The sequence below is a fragment of the Rousettus aegyptiacus genome, unplaced genomic scaffold (genome assembly GCF_014176215.1).
Source record: "Rousettus aegyptiacus isolate mRouAeg1 unplaced genomic scaffold, mRouAeg1.p scaffold_m13_p_13, whole genome shotgun sequence".
In the NCBI taxonomy this organism is placed as follows: Eukaryota; Metazoa; Chordata; class Mammalia; order Chiroptera; family Pteropodidae; genus Rousettus; species Rousettus aegyptiacus.
In genome coordinates, this window is record NW_023416288.1 from 57,276,313 (window position 1) to 57,298,629 (window position 22,317).

The following is a 22,317-nucleotide window of genomic DNA, read 5'->3' on the forward strand; positions in this document are numbered from 1 at the left end:
GAAAGGTCAGAAACATATTAAAAGTATTCAAAAATATTTTTGATATAAGATTTTTTAAAATCGATATTTAAAAATTCCTTTTTCTATAAAAAGCCTCTCATAGAAAGGTATAAAAATTAAGATCTATGTTTTAGTCATATTTTTATTGCAAAGACAAAATTACAACAATGAAATTATTGTAAAGAAAATGGGAAATACTCATTAGCCTATTATTCTACACTTATTTAATTGTTTTGAAAGCACTGTCTACAGAAACAGATATGTAATATGGTTGTTATATGTAAAAAAGAAACATAAGATTTTATGGGTGGCCATTTGACAAGTCAGTGAGATCTACTAAAAAAGGAGACCTTCTTGTCCACAGAATATCTAAAAAGCTGCCTTAAGACTTGTTCTAATCCACACTTACAAGAATATTATAAGATGTATAGAGGAGCAAAATAAATACATACACACACATACATATAGGATTCACCTGAATCATAAATATTACATAAATTTGGAAAAGAAGACATTAATTGAACCGAGATATTTTATAACTCGGTCGTAACTAGTAACTAAGCACGATTTTTAAACAAATACAATCCTTCCACTCTCTGCCTCCAAAACAGTGTGTTCGTGAAGATACAGCCTGAGGATCCAAATATATTAGCGTCAGCACGGCTCGGTGGGGAGAAGCATGGCTTTGGGGCACAGCCCTGCCAGAAACCAGCTGTGTAACTTTGGGCAAGTTATTTAATAAGAATTCTGATTCTTAGTTTCCTCAAATGTAAATTGGGAAAGATAGTGGCATCTAATTTATAGAGGGGTTGTACACGTAGAATACTCAGGCAAGTACTAAATGTACAGAGAGTAGTAAAAGTTACCTTTGCTTTTTTGTTGTTGATTTTGCTGCTGTGATGTTTAAGAATATGACATCAGGTATATTATTAGGTATTATATGTTCAACTATGATTGTAGTTGTGTGAAATGATAAAATGTTAAATTTTAATCCATATCATTGCTGGAACCCAATATTTTGTTTGCTGGATAAAAAAAAATAATTTTTCAAATTATTAATTTATCATCATTGTATATCAAGGTTATTGGTTCTGTTACTGCCTTTTAAACTAAGCCTATTTGGATGTGATTGGCCAGAAATAGCTAGCTCTCTCTGGAAGTGACAGAAACAATGAAATGAGAGCTCTAATGAGCAGGAATAGAATTTGTATATTGGAACAACTACATTGTTAAGTAAAAACGAAATAAAAAAACGTCATTTGAAATGACAACTCAGTGACTATAATTTAAACCATTCAATTTGGTACCCTCTCTTTCTCTCTGTTTCTTGCTCTCTTACACACACATGCGCACACACACATGCACACACACCACTTAATTTTAATTAACAAAACCTTAGAATGATACAGTCAGGAGTTAGGAACTACTCATCACCAACAAAACATCAGTAGCACTGGGAAATAGGAACTCAAAAAGCCAGACTCAAGTTTTTGAAGATGGCTACCCGCTGCTGGGGAGAGAGGGGAGAGTGGCGGCAGGTTTAGCTGTGTCTAAGTATCAACACACCTCCAGTCACATTCCTTTTTATGTTCCCCCTTAGTAAACTCGAAAGGCTTTATTCTGAGAATCTCAGTGATGAAAAGAGATTCGCAGTCTTCACATCCCACAAAGGTGACAGGTGTAGTAGCTGAGCCAATAGAACATTTGGTGCTTTCATACAAGGACCTTAAAGTTCTTAAGGAGGATTCAAAATCCTGTCGGAGGATCTAATTGCAACAATAATTACCCGGCTTCAATTCAAACTGGCAGAAAATAAGGGAGCATTAAGGTCATATGGACACAGAATATTACTAAAAGAATCAATACGTATATGCTTACTATGCTAATCAGATTCATTGCTACCTAATACCTCCTGAGTATTTATAAAGTTATGACACTATATAAAGAACTGGGCAATATTTTAAATATTAAGAACAAAATGATTGGAGGCAGCTCTTTGTCTGTTTGAATTACCTGAATAATCTGCAATGTTGTATTTGCTGTTTTCTGCTTACCTGCTCCCATAGCCCCAACCGAACCCCTCAACTTGGCTAAAAATCACACCACATCACCCAACTACTAAATTTAAATGGCCCTCGGGGGAGGGAGAGAAGGGGAAGGGGAAGGGGATGAGGGAAAGGAGAGAATTTTATCTTAGAGGAAAATTTTACTCAAGTAATAAAACTTCTTTCACCCAGTGTTGGTTACACAATGCGAAGGACCTAGTACAAGATGATTTCATTAAAGTCAGTGCTTCTCCGACAAAAACGGTTGTTTATCCATGCACATTTGTATAGATTTATGCCCGTTATGTGATAGATATGTGTGTGAATTTAAAAAGGAAGTGCATTGAAAGGTGTACACTCAGGTTGTTTGTGTATGAGACTAACAGACGTGCTTGGAGAGCATGGGCTTCGAGAATATGTTCTCCCTACATGTGTATTTATGTGTGTATATATGTGCGTATGCATAGATATACATATAGAAGATCTTGGGATTCAATGTAGCATAATTATCAACCCGAATTCTGCAGCTCAAATTTTTGCATTCAGATACAAGGATCAACATTTATAAGTTGCGTGACCTTAAGTAAGTTATTTAGACTCTCTGTGCCTTAGTTTCATCTATAAAGTGGGCATATAACTGTACCTATCTGTGTAGTTGTAATGAGGATTAAGTAAAGGAATCTTATAAAAGGCTCAGCCACGGTACAGAGTAATAAGTAAATACTATTATGTATCTCCATCGAAAAAGAAACGCTACACGCTCTGTCTGATAAATACAACCGTGCTTGCTATGCAAGTGTCAGATGACACATGTGTGCATTTAATTTGTTCTTCTTTCTCCCCCTGTAAATGTTGGCCCCTCCTCCATTATTAGAATTTAGTATAGTAAGACCGGAAGGATGGAAGCAATTATCGAGCCCACGGTAATCCTGGAGTCAGTGAGATGAAATCCCGGTGAGCATCACGTGTGTCCTTGGTTGGTCAGCGTATGAAACATAGCCGCACACAACTAGCTCACAGAAATGAAGCCAAAAACCTAGGCAAAGACTTGCCAACTCCTTTGGGAAAACAAACTTGAAAACTCAGAATTCAAAATAATGTGAAAACTTCCCTGTTGTTCACTGCCAATATAAGGCATTACAAATTCTGTGTGTATTAAGGCATTTCATGTATAAATTAGAAATCAGCCTTATTTTTCATTCTCCTTAGATATACATTTCAACTCTTCCTTTCATCGACATATACAGAAGACTTGTACAGAATGAAAATAGGTTTTCTGCTTATGTTTTATAAGATAGTCATTAAAAAAATAACTTAATTTGCACATAAACATATTTGCAAATATGTTTTCCTTTTGTCAAAAATTCCGCATCGAAAATCAGGATGGGGTTGTTCATTTAGAAAAAAGAAATAACACCTGATCATTCAAAAATTCAGTCAATACAAATTAGCATACTGCTATGGTCAAAGAGAAGAAGTGAAAGTTCTTCAATAACTTGGTCAGAATGCTCACGCCTTCCCATTACATCAGGGTAAGCGGCCTCACCTCCACCACTCAATCGCTTGATTGCCAATTCACGGGCTTGTAAAATCTTCACCACAGTCTATATTTAAAAGCCCAGTTAATAAATGCTACCACAATACCATCTGCAATTCGTTTATTTATGAATAAACACAATTACATATGCCCTATCCTGCTGTGCCTTCAGGCCAAAAGCACTAAAGCATTGAGGCAGAACGGCACAGGACTTCAGCATAAGCACCTTGTAACTGCGCCCTTTGCTTTCCTAGGTGTTTGATCATGAACAGTCTACTCAAGGCTCAATTATTCTGTCCCCTTGGAGGATGCTGGTTAAAACTATCATCTCATACGGTTGTTTTGAGAATTCAATGAGATGAAGAATATAAAGGTCTGAGTGTTTCAGACATATATTAAGTCCTCGACCATGTAGTAGCTATTATTTTTCCTATGCTCCATGCCTAAAACTCCTTTTTTCCTATTTCCCAATTGGAAAACTTATATTCATATCTAAAATCAAGTGATTCATTTGTAAATCCTCATGACATCACCAAGGAAGTCAAGCAAATTATTCCTTATAGAGACTTGAGGAAGCATCTCTAGGGAGAGGCAGAATGATGCTGGTGGAAAATACAGCAAAAATTAGGTAAGAAATGAACTCTTCCCTGCCCTGGAAGAAAAGCTGGTTGAGACCAGCTTTCTCCTCCCTGAATCCCTGATGGCAACTTCATACTCTGAGGAGATGGGCCATCTGGTGGAAAATGGGGAGGGCGGGGCAAAAAAACTTGAGAAAACAGGGGACTAGGATAGTTTCGTCGGAAATTTTGGATCTTCCCTTCTTTTATTCTTTGGCCTGGTAATGCCTGTAGTGTAGGTACCTTTCGCTGACACAGGGTACAAAGCACAAGCTTGTTATCCAGGCTGGCTCAAGGCTTGAGAGAGGCACCACAGGACACTTAGAATTTTGTATGAAAAATTTGCTCTTTCCTGGATATGAATGAATTAGACATTGGGGGTGAAATGTCGAAATATAAATATAACTAGAATGTGCGAGGACATCTCAGATTTTGTGTTTCTTAATAATCGGAATGTCAAACGAAATGAAGTGCTTAGAGTACTTCACACAAATATCCATTTGGTGGAGTGATGAGTTCTCAGATTCCACCCAGGCAAACCAACCCCATTCTTGCCCAGAGAGAAGCCTCCACGTCTATGAACTGGTTAAGAAGCTCTCACAGTCTTGAGGGATAAAAGGTATTGCATTTGCGGTTTTCATAGTCATCTAAGACATTCATGCATGAAGGTAACAGAAAGATCTACATAAGTATGCAGTGACTCAAGAAATATTAAATTCATGAAATCAAGAGTAAGTATGAAAACCATTTTTCAAGAGACTGAATCAGAACAAAAAATTTAGAAATGGAGAGATCCTGTTATACAAGGACTTGTAATTACAGATACCAGTGAAATAAGAAGTAGGAAAGTAATGGCCACAGAGCAGTACAGGGTAACTGATGGACGGTCCTGGAATAAGAGAAAACAGGCAGAGATGTCTATGCATCAGTAATGAAAATACAAACATTTAATAGCAATAGTTTCACTCTAAACCTTCATGTTATATCACAAAAGGTCTGAAGCTCGGCGTGAAATAAGCAAATACTAATTCAAAAAGTATTACAGTTTATCCTTGGATTTGATAGTTACTATAAAAATAATAAAATACAATTTTTCAAAGTAAAACTAAGAGCTAATTAAATTTTAAAAACAGATACTCTCTGCAAACTACTATTCCTAAAGCAAAGGATAGAGAAGAGATTAAACATAAAGTATAAAATTAAAGCAGAAAAATGAAAACAAGAGAAAACAGGAGAGGATTAAATTGTGAATTTGAAAGCAAATATTCAAGGATTAAAAATAAATAAAACCCAATTACACATGACTTAAAAGAAACTGACCTCAGCAAAGTGGCAGACAGAATTCAAAAATAAAAGTATTACAAATGTTTCTCAAAGCAAAAGAAAAGAAACGGTAGGTGGCAATATCAGTTTCATATAAATTAAAATTGCAACCAAATATTTTAAACAGAACAGAGAATATAGAATAATAAATTATCTATAAAATTCAAAATGTCAAAAAAAAAAACCTACTAAAATTTGACCAAAACACAATAGGAGAAAGAAATGCAAATGCAGCTACAGGTCATGTAGATTTTTAAAAAATATGAATGAAAGTAATGAATAATAGAATGGATATGGGGAATACATATATATAACATGTTTGTATATGTGTGTATGTAACTGGCTCTCTTTTAATTATTTATTTATTTTTTTCTAAATTAAATTTATTGGAGTGACACTGGTTAATAAAATTGTATAGGTTTCAAGTGTACAACTAATACGTCGCTTGTCTATTGCATTGTGCACTTAACAACCTAAGTTAAATTCTCTCCGTCACCACGTTTTACTCCCTTTACCCTTATCTATCTCGGCTCTCTTTAATAAAGAGTAGAATCTTCTATTTAATTACCTGAGTAAATCAGAAACTGAAAAACTGAGAAAATTTTAAAAAATAGACATTATAAGGCCACATTTCTGACCAAAATGCAATGAAATTTGAAATTTATAAGAAAGTTTTAAACGAGAAAAGCAAAAAATATTCAACACTTTCGATATTAAATGTTAAAGTGATTATTGATTGAGTTAAAAGAAAAACCAAACTATAATTTTCAACAAATACTATTTGTATTGAGCATTTGATTTTGCTGTCATTGTACTATATTCTTACAAATAGATGATCTCATTTAATCTTGCAAAGCATGGTAAGGCAAGTATGTTTCCTATAAATTACAAGTGAAGAAAATAAGTTAAAGTTCCTGTCACAATATGTGAAAAAATCAAACCTAAGCCTGCCTTGCTCTAGGTTCATGTTCTTATTAACCAGAACATTTAAAAATTTTAGATGAGACCAAAGCAATTGTTTGAGACAAATTCATAGTTGTAAATGTTCTCAATACTGAACAAGTAAGACTTTTTTAAAAAGAAGAAACTAGTGTTCAAATCAAGATGTTTTAAAAAGGAGGATCACAAAAATCCCTATGAAATTAGAAAGAAGCAACTACAAAAAATAAAGTAATAAATTATAAAATCAAAAGCAACAGAATTAAGAAAATAAAAATTCACAAAACTGTGGCAAAACTTCCCAAGAAAAATCATGAGAAAAGCACAACTAAAACTAGACAAAGAAAAAAGAAAAGAACAGATTTGGAGAATAATCAAGTTTAACAGAATCATGTGCACAATTATTTGATAAAAATTGTAAACATTTTCTTTTCTTTTTTTTTTTTAGGCGAGGCAACCCCTGGTTGACTTCGCAGATTGCAAGGACCTTGTCAGCTTACAATCCCTTATGTTTTATTTTTTATGCCTACAGCACCTGGTCTTCCTAGGTGGTCTCTCATCCAAGTACTAACCAGGCCCAACCCTGTTTAGTGTCTGAGATCAGAGGAGATGGGGCTTGTTCAGGGCGGCATGGCCATAGACAAAGCATTTTCATTAAATAGATATTCAATAGGGAATTCATAATTTATCAGAATTAATGAATGGAGGTATATAAAATATGAATTGAATGGCTCAGAAAAATAGTATCAATTTTTTAAATGTTTGTAAAAAAGGATTTGAGCTTTTCACCAAAAAAGGTGGATTATTCAAACATTTAAAGAATTAATAACCCTCATGCTCTACGAACTCTTCAACAGCATAAGGAAAAGAGGGAAGCCACCAATCAATTTTTTGCAATCTGTGTGAATGATGTAAATATGAACCAAATGTAGCTCAAAGACATCTTTTTAAACTTTAAAGTAATCTCATTAGTAAATGAAATGCACAAAGCTTTGGTAAAATAGTAGCAAATGGAATTCAACAGTACGTTTAATAGAGCAACATATCAGGACAATTAAAACCACTGAATTTGAAAATGTTACTATTAGGAAAACTAAAATTTGATATAACAATTAACAGTTCCAATAAAAGTATATATAAAAATCCCAATGCATTAAAAACAATTTGAAAAAAGTCAATTTTATAATATCATATGTAACAACTACCTTAATCCAAATGCCAATTCCATATCACTGATAAAAGACTAATAGAATTCTTATTAAACTATAACAATAATGACTGCTTCAACATTATTGTTTTATAACAATAGTTTTAGTAACAGTTTTATAGCAGGAATATAAAATATCTACCCAATTTAAAAGGATGTTAAATAAATCAAAAAATATATTTATTGCAGAGACAGTTTTTCATTATTTATGAATAACATATACCAAGTCCAATAAATTCAAATTTTTGAAAAAAATGCATTGTTTTATATGCTAGACTCACCTACTAATTAAAACCCCTGCTATCCATGAGTAAAATCCACAAATATTGTGCTTCTACTCATTTTTAATTAGCTTTTATGAAGATTAATCTTTTTATAGTACACTGTGACACTGACTTTAATAATACCCATAAAAACAACATATTTTGATGCAGAGGTGGGAAGCGTGCCACCATTTTTGAAAGAGGGAAGAGATTTCTTTTTGAAGAAGATCTGCATACATTATGGAAGACACAGTTTAATTCCTGAGAAGATGGGGTTAGAAGTGTCCGGTGCTTGTGAACAGCTCAACAGCATGGAGTCCTCCAGGTTGGTGTATCTCAAAACGTGACCCACCTGGAGATCCATGGTGTCGAACAGTGAACTTTCCAAACCAGCAAGGTCTCCATAAAGTGAGGGGAGCGCCTTCCTCTTCACCATCGTTGGCTGGAGAACACACAGCCTACATCTACACTAGCCCAGATCAGGTTCTGTCCTTTGTCTTCTCTGTCAGAATTTCCTCATCCGTTTTCCATTTCTGGCCCACTTTAAAGCTCCTGGCCATGATGTATGCTTCCCAGACTCCAGATTAATGCCAAGCTTGAACATTTTGCCTTTAATAAAGAAAAATGAACAAGGAAACCAGCAAAAAATTTGCATGCTTTGTCTATCTTATCATCATAAAGGTCCAGAGAGTACAAAATGTTGGTTGCTGCATAACAAACATAGCAAACTGTACTTGGTGGCCAAACATTTGCATCTTGCTGTGGAATTTCAAAGTTCAATGACTATGCTTCTAATTAGTTGTTTTCTGTACTTATATAATCAGAAGAAGATGCCCAGGGAATAGTCATGTGTAAAAACTGACTTTGGGTTGGGACTCCAACCAACTTTTAAGGGCTAGTTGCCCTTTTACATTCACAGCTGTCCTAAGGCTGTTCCATCCTTACTGTGGCCTGTTCCTGGCACCCCTGGAGCTGCATTTCAAGGGATCTTTGGAGTCTGTTTGCTTTTTGCTTTTTGCTCTGCTTACGCCTGCCGTGCTCCTCAGCCCCTTACAGATGAGTACTCTGGCTGCTCCAGAGCTCTGCATTTACATCTTCCCAAAATACAGCCACTGTCCCTAGGATGTCCCTAAGGCATAGGGAGAGGAAGTGACTGTATAGATGGCATGAGTTTAAAGGACAAGGGAAGGATAGTGTTTAAATACACTTACTCTCATGCACCACTGGTGGGACTGCAAACTGGTGCAGCCACTATGGAAAACATTCTAGAGATTCCTCAAAGAAAGTAAAAATAGATCTACCACATGGCCTAGAACTTCCACTTCTCAGTATTTATTCAAAGAAAACAAAAGCACTGATTTGAAAAGACATATGTACCCATATGTTCATATATTCATTGTAGCATTATGTACAATAACCAAGATTCTAGGTGTCCATCAACAGATGAATGGATAAAGAAGATGTGGTGTTTATACACACACACACACACACACACACACACAATAGAATATTATGCAGCAATAAAAAAGAATGAAATCTTGCCATTTGTGGTAACATGGATGAACCTAGAAGGTATTATGCTAAGTGAAATAAGCCAGAGAGAGAAAGACAAATATTGTATGGCTTCACTTATCTGTGGAATTTAAAAAAACAACACAAACAGACAAAACAAAAAGAGATTCATAGACACAAGATCAAAGGAATGGTTACCAGAAGGGACCGGGTAGAGAGATGGGTGAAAATGGTAAAGGAGAATATAGTCAATAACATTGTGATAAGTTTGCACGGTGACAGACAATTAGAATTAGTGAGGTGATCACATTGTAAGGTATAAAAATGTTAAATCACTATAGCGTACACATGAAATTAATATAGCCAATATAACATTGTATACCAACTATACTTTAAAAAGATAGACAGATAGATAGATGTATCCCATCTGCTTTTGATTTTCAAATGTGTCTAACTGCAGCTATGTCTATTATTTTTCAATTAGAGAAGAGATAAAAATTAAAAGCTAATACCCTTGGAAGACACTACAGATTAACTTCTTCTTATGAAGTTGCTGTCTAAATCAAAACTCTTCTGAAATTTATACTAATTATTAATTCTGAACTGCTTCTGAGTATCTTAATTACTGGCAATGGACTGCAAAAATAGATAGGTGGGTAGACAGACAGTTGAGTTTAAAAGAAAGATCACAGTATGAATATTAGTAGCAAATGATTATTTTCATAGTTGATCTGAGAGTAGGCTTTGATGGTACACAGAAGATCCTGGGGCCTGTTGAAAGCCATGAAAAAAAACAATGATCTGGTAATGGGAAGCTGATGTATTAAAGACAGCTCTTCATTTATCTAATCTAATTTAACTAAGAATACCATTTCATTATGTACAGGAGGAAAGAATGAGCCAATCCACTGACAGTACTTCCTATCTGGCTATGAAATAGATTAGTACACTCAGAGATATGCACACACTCTTGTTTTATGAAACCTGGATTTCAGTCTCATCTTGGGGCTCTAACAATTTATAACCAGCAGCATCTTGGCAAGTCACTCAGCCCCTGAGTTCCTACCTCTCCATGTATTATTTGAAAACAAGAAGAGGAATTTTGTGAGGTATAAATAAGATAATGTGTGTGTGCAAATTCTTTGTAAGTGGTAAAGCTTATACATTTAAGAAAATTTTCATATTGTTGGTTTAATAAATTAACTCATCGAGAAGCTAAAGAAATAGGTCCTTACAACAAATGGGATCAAACAGCAGTTGTATGTTTCTAGTAATAGTAATGGAGAGGAGGAAGAAGGGCAGAGGGAAGGGCCAAAGTGGCTTCATCAACGTCCAAAGATCACTGATAGACACGTCACTGTACCCCAGGATCATGTGAGCAGCTGCTGGTCTGTTTCTCTCACTCAACCATGGCACATGATAGATGCTACATAAATATCTATCGAATGAAGAAATGCATGTTTTTCTTCCCCTTTGATCAGTATTTAGCGTGTTTTCAAATCTGTCTAGATGGCAAAACCACAATGACACTTGCCTTTCAAGCCCCTGTGTGTCTGAATTGCCTCAGTCCATTTCTACCTTGAGTACAGATACAAACCCACTGTACATTTCTTTTTCAAGAACCTATTAATTCATGCAAACAAAATGGCTCACTAGGTTTCTGTGTTTTTGTTTATTTAAACAGTCTTTGATGCCTTCTAGAAAACGAAAGGAGAAGTAATGAGAACAATAAAAACTAAGCACTTCTGATTAAAGGAGGTTATTCTTCTTGAATCAGATCCTTTTCAGTATTTCTCTTCCCCAAGGAATCTGCTAGAGATATTTGCATCAACACAAGCTTTTAAAGCTATGAATGTAACTATATCTAATGTTTCTCACCTAATCCATATTACTCTTTTAGTATCATTGCTTCCAAATATTAACTCTGAAGATTCTGATGTTCTCAAATACAAGTCTTTACCCTCAAGGAACTGTAAAACAGGGGATGAATTACTACATTTTATATTTTACATACAGTGCACATAAACACATCCAGAAGAAGGATGCAGAATTTAATATTCTCTGTGTATACCTGCTACATCGTTTTTAAAAGGAGTGGTGGAATACTTCTCATGCCTCTTAAATCAATGCCTCTTAATTGTTTAAGTGGACTGAATGACATATTCTGGCCCTCATGATATTAATTAGGTAACTAACAGATATGCAAAGATGTGACATATTTCTTAGTGGTAATTTTCATGAGAATAATAACTGATGTTTTGCATTTGCGTAGCACAACAAATTCACAATAAGCCATAAAAAGCCAACACAACTTTATCACATAAAATATATTCTCTATAACTCTTTAGCATTTTCTGTTCTTCTGTAATTGTTTTATGTTTGTTCTTATGTTAGCAACCAAAGTTAAAGCTCTTTGAAATCTTTCACTAAAGTGTTCATCTCGATAGTTAACAGTGATGGGTTTATTATTATTACATTTTTGGAGCGACATTGATTAATAAAATCATATAGGTTTCAAGTGTGCAATTCAATAATCTATCATCTATATATTGCATTGTGTGTTCATCACCCAAAGTCAAATCTCCTTCTGTCACCATACATTTGACCCCCGTTATCCTTATCTACCTCTCCCTCCCCCCTTTCCCTCTACTAACCACTAAACTGTTGTCTGTGTTTATGAGTTTTTGTTTGTCTTATCTGTTGCTTTCAGTTTTGTATCCCATATATGAGTGAAATCACATGGTTCTCAATTTTTTTCTGACTTATTCTGCTTAGCATGTGACAAATAAGAACTGTTCATTTTAGCCTTCTAATTTACCAATTTGTGTAGCTATATCACATCATCAATTTGCTACCTTCAGAATCTACTGCATTCAACAGACACTGAATAAAACCTTTATCCTACTTTCTATTTACTATGTATTAAGGTATGTCTTGTCCTTTCTAGCCAGCTACTTTTTCTCTAACCTTGATAGTGAATTAGACATTAGAACTGGCTCATCCTTTCTCTAGCGGGCTCACAGAAATGCCTCCAGATAATCTATTAATTAACACACACGCACACACACACACAATCAACACACACTTGAATATTCAAGCCACAGTCTCAGAGATTTAACGATGTGAAATATTTAACTGCATGAATGATAAAATCAATGTACCAAAAAACTGGTTACTGATAGGACTTAATCTCATCTGCTAAATGTTTTTAGCGCATGTCAATGGAGATAGCTTGTCAACAAATTAAATGTATTTTCTAGATTTTACACCACATTGAGAGCATTTAACGACTGATAAATTTGTGTTTTTATTTTTACTTGTAATTAAGTGCATGATGCCAACATGAGCTCATCAAATAAATATCCCACGCCCCCTAACAAAAAAATTTTGGACATGAGAAATACATAAACCTTGAAAAAATATTTCATATTCTTCCATGGTAATTCCGACCTTTTGTTTTTCTGTCAAATTAAGTTTCAATGCTTCAGGCAAAGTATCTAATGACCAAAATAAGATCGCGGGACTGCATTTATTGCCATCACAATGCGACCCAAAGTATTTAAGAGAAGCTTACATATCCCAGTATAAGCCAGCCTTTGTGATTCCACTGCAGAAACGGGCATAAAACTAGATAGGACGTTGAGTTTAGAAAGCAGTGACATTTGGAATTTTATTTTCTTGTAGCTGGCATTCTTATTTTTTAAAAACTTGCGAAGAACACACCGAGGGGTGATATAAATGAAGAACAAAAGTGGGGAGAAACTGTGATTAGGTTTACATGAAAGTAAAAATGGTGACATGCAGATATGCAAATTCGAGTTCTCCCATGTGAAATATCACAAAAGCCATGTCTGTTTTTACTTTTCATGACTATTATTAATGATTGCTAAAAATGGCTCTAACAGTGGTACAACCACACACCCTTTAATTATCCTCTGAGTTACACCTAGATATTCAGGAGGCAAACACAGAAAACAAAAGCAGGGAAATGAATAAAAGATAAACTGTTCTCAATTAAGGAAAGTGACCTAGCGCCGCTTGCCAGCTCAGGAGCTCATTGCAAATCTGTCCTTTTTTGTCACCATGTGGCAATTTTACTTCCTGAAGGAAAATAGTGTGAGAGCTGTTGAGTTGCAGACAAAAAATGCGTTGAATATAAACTGTTTACATGTGAATATACACACGCAATGGCAGTGTGCCTTGAAGGTGATGGTGAATACGAACTCCCTCTCTTCAGTCCAGATCTCTTTCCTGAGACCTGTATGTCTGACGGCTTACCCTAACGCTCCTCCAAGCACGCATGGGCTTTCCTCAAACTCGAATATTCAGAACTGAACTGATCATCCGTCTTAGGAGGCCGGCCCCATCTCCATCACCCGATTGCCTGTCCCACCTAACTGCTCTTCTGGTCATTTTGGGGGCCAACGTACCTCCACAGCCACTACCTCCACCACAAATACCCAACCACCCAGGCCAATCCATTCTTTTCTTGTCACCTCATTGACTGATCTGGCCTCCTTCTTTGCAGCTTTTCTTCTTTTGAAATCATTTTGCATTCTTCAATTAGTCATTTCTCTTAAACACAAATCAGTCATTCCTACCTTTTGATTAACCTTTAATGATGCCTTGCTCAACCTCAGGCAACATAAAAGGCTCTCGATAGTGTGTTGTTACTGACCTATGAAGCCACATCACCGCCACTGACCGCCCCATCAACTTGGTCGAGTTTTTCTGAACTACTTTACTTTTCAAACACATCATATTCCCTCACTAGTGATTCTTCAGCCTCATCTAAGATTCCATAACCCTACAGATATTCTTGCGTGCTTTTCATTTTTAGCTAAAACTACTCTGAATACGCAGAGATGTGTGCACACAAGAAAATACACACGTGCACGCGCACACACACACATACACACACAGAGGCAGAATTACTAGCTCTTTAAGCACTGACCTTTATCACTCTCTAGGTTGTAAAGACTTATAATTTACTTAAAAATCTTCCGGGCTGGAGAATATAACATTCTACCCAGAAAAATAACAGATTCTTGTGAGAAAATGAGCGTTCCCTTTAGAAATACTAGAAGATTTCATTATGTTTTCCTAGATCTAGATTACACCAAGGGATTCAGGGGATTCATGAGAATTCAGGAAAGCAACATTTATTTTCACCTTTCAAAATCATTGAGGAATCATGTTCTATCTATGAAAGAATTGTGGGACAGGGCATTTCTATACAATAGAAACTGAAATTGACTTTCCAGCTCCCTCTGATGAATATCGTCTCATGGATATTTTAGAGGTCATCTAGTTCAACGATCTCCTTTTCAGGTGAGGAGACTGAATCCCAGATGACTGGTTCTTTATGAACCAGTCTATTATTTTTATTTTAGAAAGATTTAGAGGTAATTCCTAACTGTTCAAATGTTTTCATTTCCCTCTTGCATTAGCTTACAAGAAAGAAACAAGTCTTTATTATACTCTCGAAGCCCTGGACTATACGAAGCATGGAACAGGCAACAAAAATTTTATGTTCAAGGAAACAATCCACCCAAGAAGTCCCCCCAACCCAGCACACACCACGCATTCATTCCTCCCAGCCCCTGAGAGAAGCCAAGCATTATATTCCTAAAATTACTGGAGACCAATCCATATTTTATATAATGGTGACTAAACTTTTTTTTTTTCCATTTAATTCTTTATTTGAACATCAAATAGTTAAGACTATTGCTTGGGCATCCCACTGGATTCTTTACTTTTTAAAGGTGCAAAAGAGGGTTACAAGTATTTCATTAAACAAAGCAAAGTTGCGACAAAACAGAATCACATCAATAACAGTACGTTATCAGCAAAAGGGCATATTAACCCATCAAACACTATTTGACATTTGAGCCTTTGCCATAAAAAGGACAAAGTAACTTACCAATGAAGTATCATGTTAGGGGCTAGAGGCAAGGTGAAGAGGGTATAAGAACAGGAAAGTTTAAACTGGGCGAATCTTGCTACTGCAACTGGGGGAGATAGATAGAGGACAATGGGCAAATTAAGAATAAAACTCCAACTGTTTAATAACAGAATTATTAAATTTAGTTTCAAAGAATCCATCCTAAGAAGTATAAACTGAGCCATAGAGAGAAACGGCATGGCCAAAAAAAAAGCAGAAACATCAGAAAAGGCTCACGGAACCTGCCTATCCGTTCTGCATTTTAACTCCTGGTCTAATGGGGAGATGGGAATGGAATGAGGGGAAATGTAGCTCTAAGCTTATACCAAGAAACAGCGGAGGACTGAACTGCTAAAAACTGGAAGATTGCAAATTATATTTCACTTTAAGAGCGTTCTGTAAAATCGTTAGAACTTAGATTCTGATTATATATGTGCAAAATTATGCATTATAGGACACATGTAAATTTTATCATATTGGAAATGAGATCAATTTTAAGCAAAAAGCTTTATGTTTCTAAACACAGGCCCAAATTAAAGATCAAATAAAGACTAATATTATGAAAATATTTTGTATAATTCTATAACATTGTGAGTATATATGCATACATTTCCAGGAATATCTGAATCCATACAGAAAAAAATATTCTGTTTTAATTTCTTCTGCTGATCCTCGAAAAAGTTTCCAACTCTAGGATGCGATGAGATGTCTATATATTCCAAAGCACTGCAAGTTATGGAATACCGACTCAGGAAAAAGAAAATTTAAGCGAGCTGAGCTGCAAATGTGAAGCACACTCAATGACAGCCTGCAGTGCGTTAGTTTCCGTATGTCGCTACTTGACAACAATGGCAATCAGGCCCTGCTGGAGGAATATGGTCCTTTCTGAAGAATTCTTGGGGACTGGTGGATGGGCAGAGTGAAGTGTTGGATGCTTATGCAATGCAACAGCTAACATAATTGTTTATAGTTTGAAAACATTAAGGACATTTTCTTTCTGATGAAGAAGTAAACACATACATGTTGCAAAAATAGAACTCCAAAATTTATAAAATGAAAGTTCACTATGTTTTTCTTTGAGACATGACCAGTATTGCATTTCTATATATTTGAAAGTTTATTGATTCACATGCTACCCTTGATATATCTATTATGATGATCGTGATGTTATCATTAGTATCATTCTACGAAGAATGGTCAGAGAGGATATTTTGAGATCACTTACTTTTGCTTTTAGCATTTTAAAATACTTTGTAACCTCCATGATTTTATATAATAATCCATATGAAGAGGTGTCACCTCCAAATTGAGCATAGTTTTTTGATGATGATGATGAAACCAAGAAGAGCCAACGAGACTTTTTGGTAGTAAATACCATGACTTTAGGGTAGGAGAAAACGTAGTCTTGAACTGGTCAAGAGTCAAGAGCAGAGAGAGCATATAGTGAGAAAAAAATGAAAGAAGAAAAATTGCAGACATAGATATAAAAGAAGGGCAGAATAAAATTCAAGGATTTATGGAGAAGAGTGTTTCACACTCAATAATCAATTACAATTACTTCCCTGTACTCCCAAGAGTTCCTTTCTTCCCTATCTACCAAATCCCTTCTTTTTAGCTCCTAGGTCAGCATAACCCTTCAGCCCATCCCCTATTTCCCTCAGGGAGGAAGGTGTTCTATGAATATAGTAACAACTTGAAATTAAGCTGAGATAGGTATAATGTCAGGTAAAAGGCTTCTTTGCCTACACCTCCTCCTCCCATAGGCAGCAGGACGGCAGAGATCCACCTCCCTGGCTTCGAGGTTGGATCTTCAGCGGTCTCAATGAGCTTGATTATCAGGCACAAGCCCTTGAAGAAGCAAAAACTCTATCCGGGAGCAACGCGGGAAGGAGAAAGGTGGGCCCAGGCAACCTTGACCTAACTGGTGACTCTGTGGTCTAAATGGTGAGCAAGTAGTAAAAGAAGGAGTTTGCACCACTATCTGAACTCTAAATCATTATGATTAATCAATGGAAAGATTATTTTAATTCAGGCAACTGCCTGTCCTGATGAGGCCTTCTAATGTAGGGAGGAGGCAAGAGAATTAAAATGTTAATCAAGCTACATTCAGAGACTGCAATATGCTGATCAGCCCTGCAGTCAGGCCAGGAGGACACCTTCAGAGCAAGGGAAGATTTCTTCTGGGATTGCTAACAACCCATTCCCCACACCTGTGAAGGGGAAACAGGAGCCATGAGTCATTCCCTGTGGTTAAAACCACGTGAAACCTAAGGATTCAAGGCTGGGAACTGCGTGGGCCTTTCGCGCTACATGTTCTTACCTTTTTCATGCTGCATACGCTTCCCCTTCCTCACTGTATGTCCACATCAAAGGAAGTGGGAACTAAAGGATGACATATGAACTGAATTCTCTGAACACTCAGGGTCCCTCTCTGAGTCTTTACTCTGTCTCTCCCTCACTGCCCCTCTCACTCTCTGCCTCTGCGAGGAGACCACCCTGTCTGTGGAGCGCTACCCTCTTCTACTGACCTTCTGACTCTAACTTTGGTGTGTGTGTTGAACTTTTTCTGCACTCTCTTGCCAAAGGACCCTCTTCTTCTCTCGGTACAGAGCTTGGTCCCCCTGTCACGTGGGGACATTTGCCCTGTCCTGCATCGCTTCCAGAAGTGCTGGAGCATTATGGAAAGAAGACGTTTGCTTCCTGCGTTCTCAGACAAATTTTTGCTGCAAGTCTTTGCAGTATTTCTCACCAGTGCAAAATGATCAGCCCTAGGAAGACCACAGAACTAAGAAAAACGTGCGTGGCACTGTTAGTAAAGTGGGGGAGGATGGAGGTCGGATGGGAAGAGGGTGGTGAGTAGAGTGGAAGGCTGTTCCAGGAAGTCTGATGGCAATTTCAAGGTCAGTGGAATGACAGCTTTAAAAAGAGAGGAGGACAGATTTTCTTTGTTTCACAGGACAGAGGACAGATGAGACATGAACCCTTAATCTAATGTCACTGTACAAGAACTGTGGTGAGAATATCTTATTTTTTCTTCCTTGGCATCACCCTTACACATCTTCAAATATCTGGAACTTTCCACCGTCTTGGTGCTTTACTCTTACGATATCTAGGCCCAAATTAACTTATCGACACCCATTTGTTTGTTTGCTTTTAGGCTCAGGCAATTATTCTCTATTCTGCTCATGCTATGGATGTTTGGTTGTTCATTTGTTTGTTTCCCTTAAGATTTATCTATTGGTTTGCACCATTTTGATATTCAGGGCCCATCAAGCATAATAACCCAGATAAGACGAATATCATTTCACTGATGAGTTAGATAATAGTTTTTCTTTGTCACAGAAAGTAATTCTTCATTCTGTATCAAAGCAAGGAAGATAACTGATATTAAATAAATTAAATGAACACAATTCGCCAACCATCAGTAATTTAAGAAGACAGAATTTCTCTAAATATAAAAAGAATTATCCAATGCTTGTGTCTTTCTCCTCATCTTTCAAAGTCAAGCTTGGCATTTATTTAAGACAATATGAGTCATTCATTCATTCGACCAGTGTTAAAATCTACGTATATACAAGATACCATTTTAGGCCCTGTGATTCAGTGGTAAATTAGAAGGCTCTTATCCCTGCCTTCCAGTGGGATATTAAAGACATAAAGTAAAAGTTACACAAATGACTGCATTAAATTCCAAGAAGGAACTAGACAAGGTGCTAAGATAGCTTATAAACCAAGCCATTATTTTAGACTGGATTTGCAGGGAAAGGCTTTTTGCGGAGTAGCAGATAATCAGACTGAATAATAAGAAGATGCTTTCTATGCTAAGCACGAGAAGGTCCTCTGTGACAAGAACAGTATATGGCATATATTCTGAGCAGAAAAGGGCATATCATGTTCAAAAAACTGAAAGGCAAACAAGTATGGCTAAAACGTGATTAAGGCAGGCTCGAGATGAGGCTGGAGAGGTGGGAAGTTCGAGATCCCGCACTGAAGACCATGATAAGGAGTGTGATGAGGGAAGGAACGAGCCATTGCAAACATTTCCCCAGCTGAGTGATCAGGCTTAACATCATCGACGACAAGTCATGATGATTGTTTTTGGGCCCAAGGCAGGGCTGCCCCAAAATATCCCATAAGAGCATATTGATTATTTTGAACTAAAGTTACTTGAAAAGCAACCGGTGATGGGAGGGCACATTGTCCCTCTGTTGTCTCTGTGAATGCAGGAAGTAAATTTCCCTGGTGAACTGTGCCCTCCTTTCCCCAACAGGACTGACTGGGACACTCTTATCACCAGAGTTAAGGAATTCAGGGCCCAAAGCCTGTATAAACGAACCTCGTTACTCCCTACTTATTTACTACGCCAAACTCTCTCCTTGTTTAGGTTGCTTGCTAAGGAGCACTCAAACCTAAGTTTCTCGGTTCTGTCAATTCTTCACAAATTTATTGTTTGTCAAAAAAGTATAAAAAGCTGCCTGCTTCAATAATTTCTCTGAGCATCATTTATGATCTCCCGATTGCACGTATTTAACTGGTTTTTCTCCTGTTAATTTGATCTCGTGCCAATGTTATTTTTACTCCAGGGGTCATAAAGACTCATGTAGGGTAACGGGGAAACTCCCTTCTCCAAAAGTGCCATGTACCCTTGATCCTCTGTGGTCTCCCTGCCCAGAAAACTATAGCCTCAGTCTAAATCATAGCCTCAGAGAAAAACATCAGACAAGCCAAAATTGAGGAGCATTCCACAAATTATCTGATCAGGACTCCACACAGCTGTCAAAGTCATCAGAAAACAAGGACAGTCTGGGGAACTATCAGTGTCAGGAGCCTACGGAGAACATGACCAGTTCATTTATTGTGGTACCTGGTAGGAATCTCAGAAGGATATTGGGTAAAAACTAAGGAAACCCCAAGACCGTTAGGGCTTTAATTAATAATAATGTAACGATATCGATTCATTGGTTGTATCAAATGTTCCATCTTAACATATATTGAAACAGAAAACTAGGTGAGGGGGTATACGGGAATTCTCTGCGCTCTCTCTGTAACTCTTCCATTTAATCTAAGCCAATGCTAAAATTAAAAAGCTTATTTTTAAAAAACGAGTCCTAAGTTTCTATACTTGGTGAACTAGTTGATGGCGGTGCTATTTCCTAAAATGAGAAAGACAAGGAAACAGAGTGGGGATGGATGCGGGATGACGAGGAACAAGTTTCGGGAGTTAGCAAAATTTCACTTTAGAGCACTTCAAGTTAGAGATGTGGTGAGGCACCCACAGAGACGCGCCTGTCCAGACGAGGCCTACGAAGCAAACGAGGAAGCGACTGGTGGGTGCAGGGGCTGGGGGAGGAGAGGGGGGGGTGTTACTGTGTAATGGGCGCAGGGTTTCAGTTGGAGATGACGACAGTTCTGGAGACGGACGCGGGTGACGTCTGCGCAGCAGTGTGAATGTACTTCATGCCACTGAACTATACGTTTAAAAACGGCACACTTTATGTTATGTACTTTTCACTTCAATGAAAAGGGTCAATGGCTCTGGGTAGCCGGGACCCAACTTATCTTCTATTATCCTTTTCCGTATCACACATGTAGTAATAACAAACCCAAAGTACACACGAAAAACAAGACGTGCTGAAAAGAACAGCGAAGGCCGAGCGGGCACCTGGTCTACGTGGAAAGTCAAGGACCGCGTCTCGGAAGTAGTGACTTTCAGTTGCTTGACTAAGTGCCCTTCCCAGGCAGCTTTTCTCTAAACACCCTTCGCCCCCTCTTGACCACCCCTAAGGATGACTATGCGACAAAAGGACAAAGAGACTAAGCTGCGTTTGAATCCTAGCTCCAGCTTTTACTGGCTCTGTGACCTTGTTCATAGTACTTGACCTCCTTAAACCTCATTTTTCTTCTTTGTAAAATGGACATAACATTTCTCCTGCAGGTTTCAGTGAAGACTGATTAAGTTAAATACATACATATATAGATGATAGATAGATAGATAGATAGATAGATAGATAGATAGATAGATACTGGACATTAAGGTGGACTTCTTGAAGGGTAATGAAGTTTCATTACTATTAACAGTGTCTTTGGATAGAGACATCTGTCATATTCTCTTCAGACGGACAAAGTAAGAGCTGCAAACCCTGCACCCCCTTCAGGCTGGAAGGTTTTATTACTCAATAGAGCAAAACCTATGGTTTCTGGCAGCCGGTCCTCCGGGCTTCGCCCTGGTAAACAGTGTTTCTCTCTGCCTCTGAGTCACAAGTTCCCTCTGCTGCAGAACATGGCAATTTTCCTTTTTGAGACTGACACCCTTTGGGGGATTCTGCAAAGAAAACCTATTTAATTTGAAAGGTAGCTAATGGTCACAACATACACTGTTCAGAACCTTTTTTTCTTGAATGTGATGATCAATATCATCAGTCATTCTTCGCCGTGCATGCACAGCAGATGCTACCTTGCGTTAGAGGCAGTGACGTGGATGACATCGAGGTGACATCACAGCGGGTTCCACGTGCCCATGGCTTTCCTTAGATCCCATTTCTTTCCCCTCCTTCCCAATGCATCTCGGCAAGATGCAACTCAGAGCTTCCGGAAGTCACATTTAAGTACGAACTAGACATTTCATAACTTTCCCCACAAATAGGAATATACTACTTCATTTTTAAAGGAATCTCCTTGAAATTGTAGCAATAACTTTAACCTGTGACCCCAGGTTAGAAAATAAATACGGGAAGATTAATGATGAGGTTCATGCTGGAATCTGATGGAAAGCCTGGGACCATCCGGCCATAAGGAATGCTGGGGCAGGGAGCATTCCTCATCCCTTCTGAGGTTACCTCAGAAGGCAGCGAAGGTATCACGTCTGCTCAACGTTTGGGAAACATCACTGGGTTCAACAGGAATAGGAACATCGTCTGACAAGACAAGAAA

The 22,317-nt window shown here is 37.3% G+C and overlaps 1 protein-coding gene and 1 pseudogene; both read right to left on the reverse strand.

Annotated features, from left to right (window-relative positions):
- The window catches only part of CHRM2 (cholinergic receptor muscarinic 2), a 506,666-nt gene that overhangs the window by 83,413 nt on the left and 400,936 nt on the right, over positions 1 to 22,317 (reverse strand).
- On the reverse strand, positions 6,985 to 7,103 carry LOC118611110 (annotated as a pseudogene).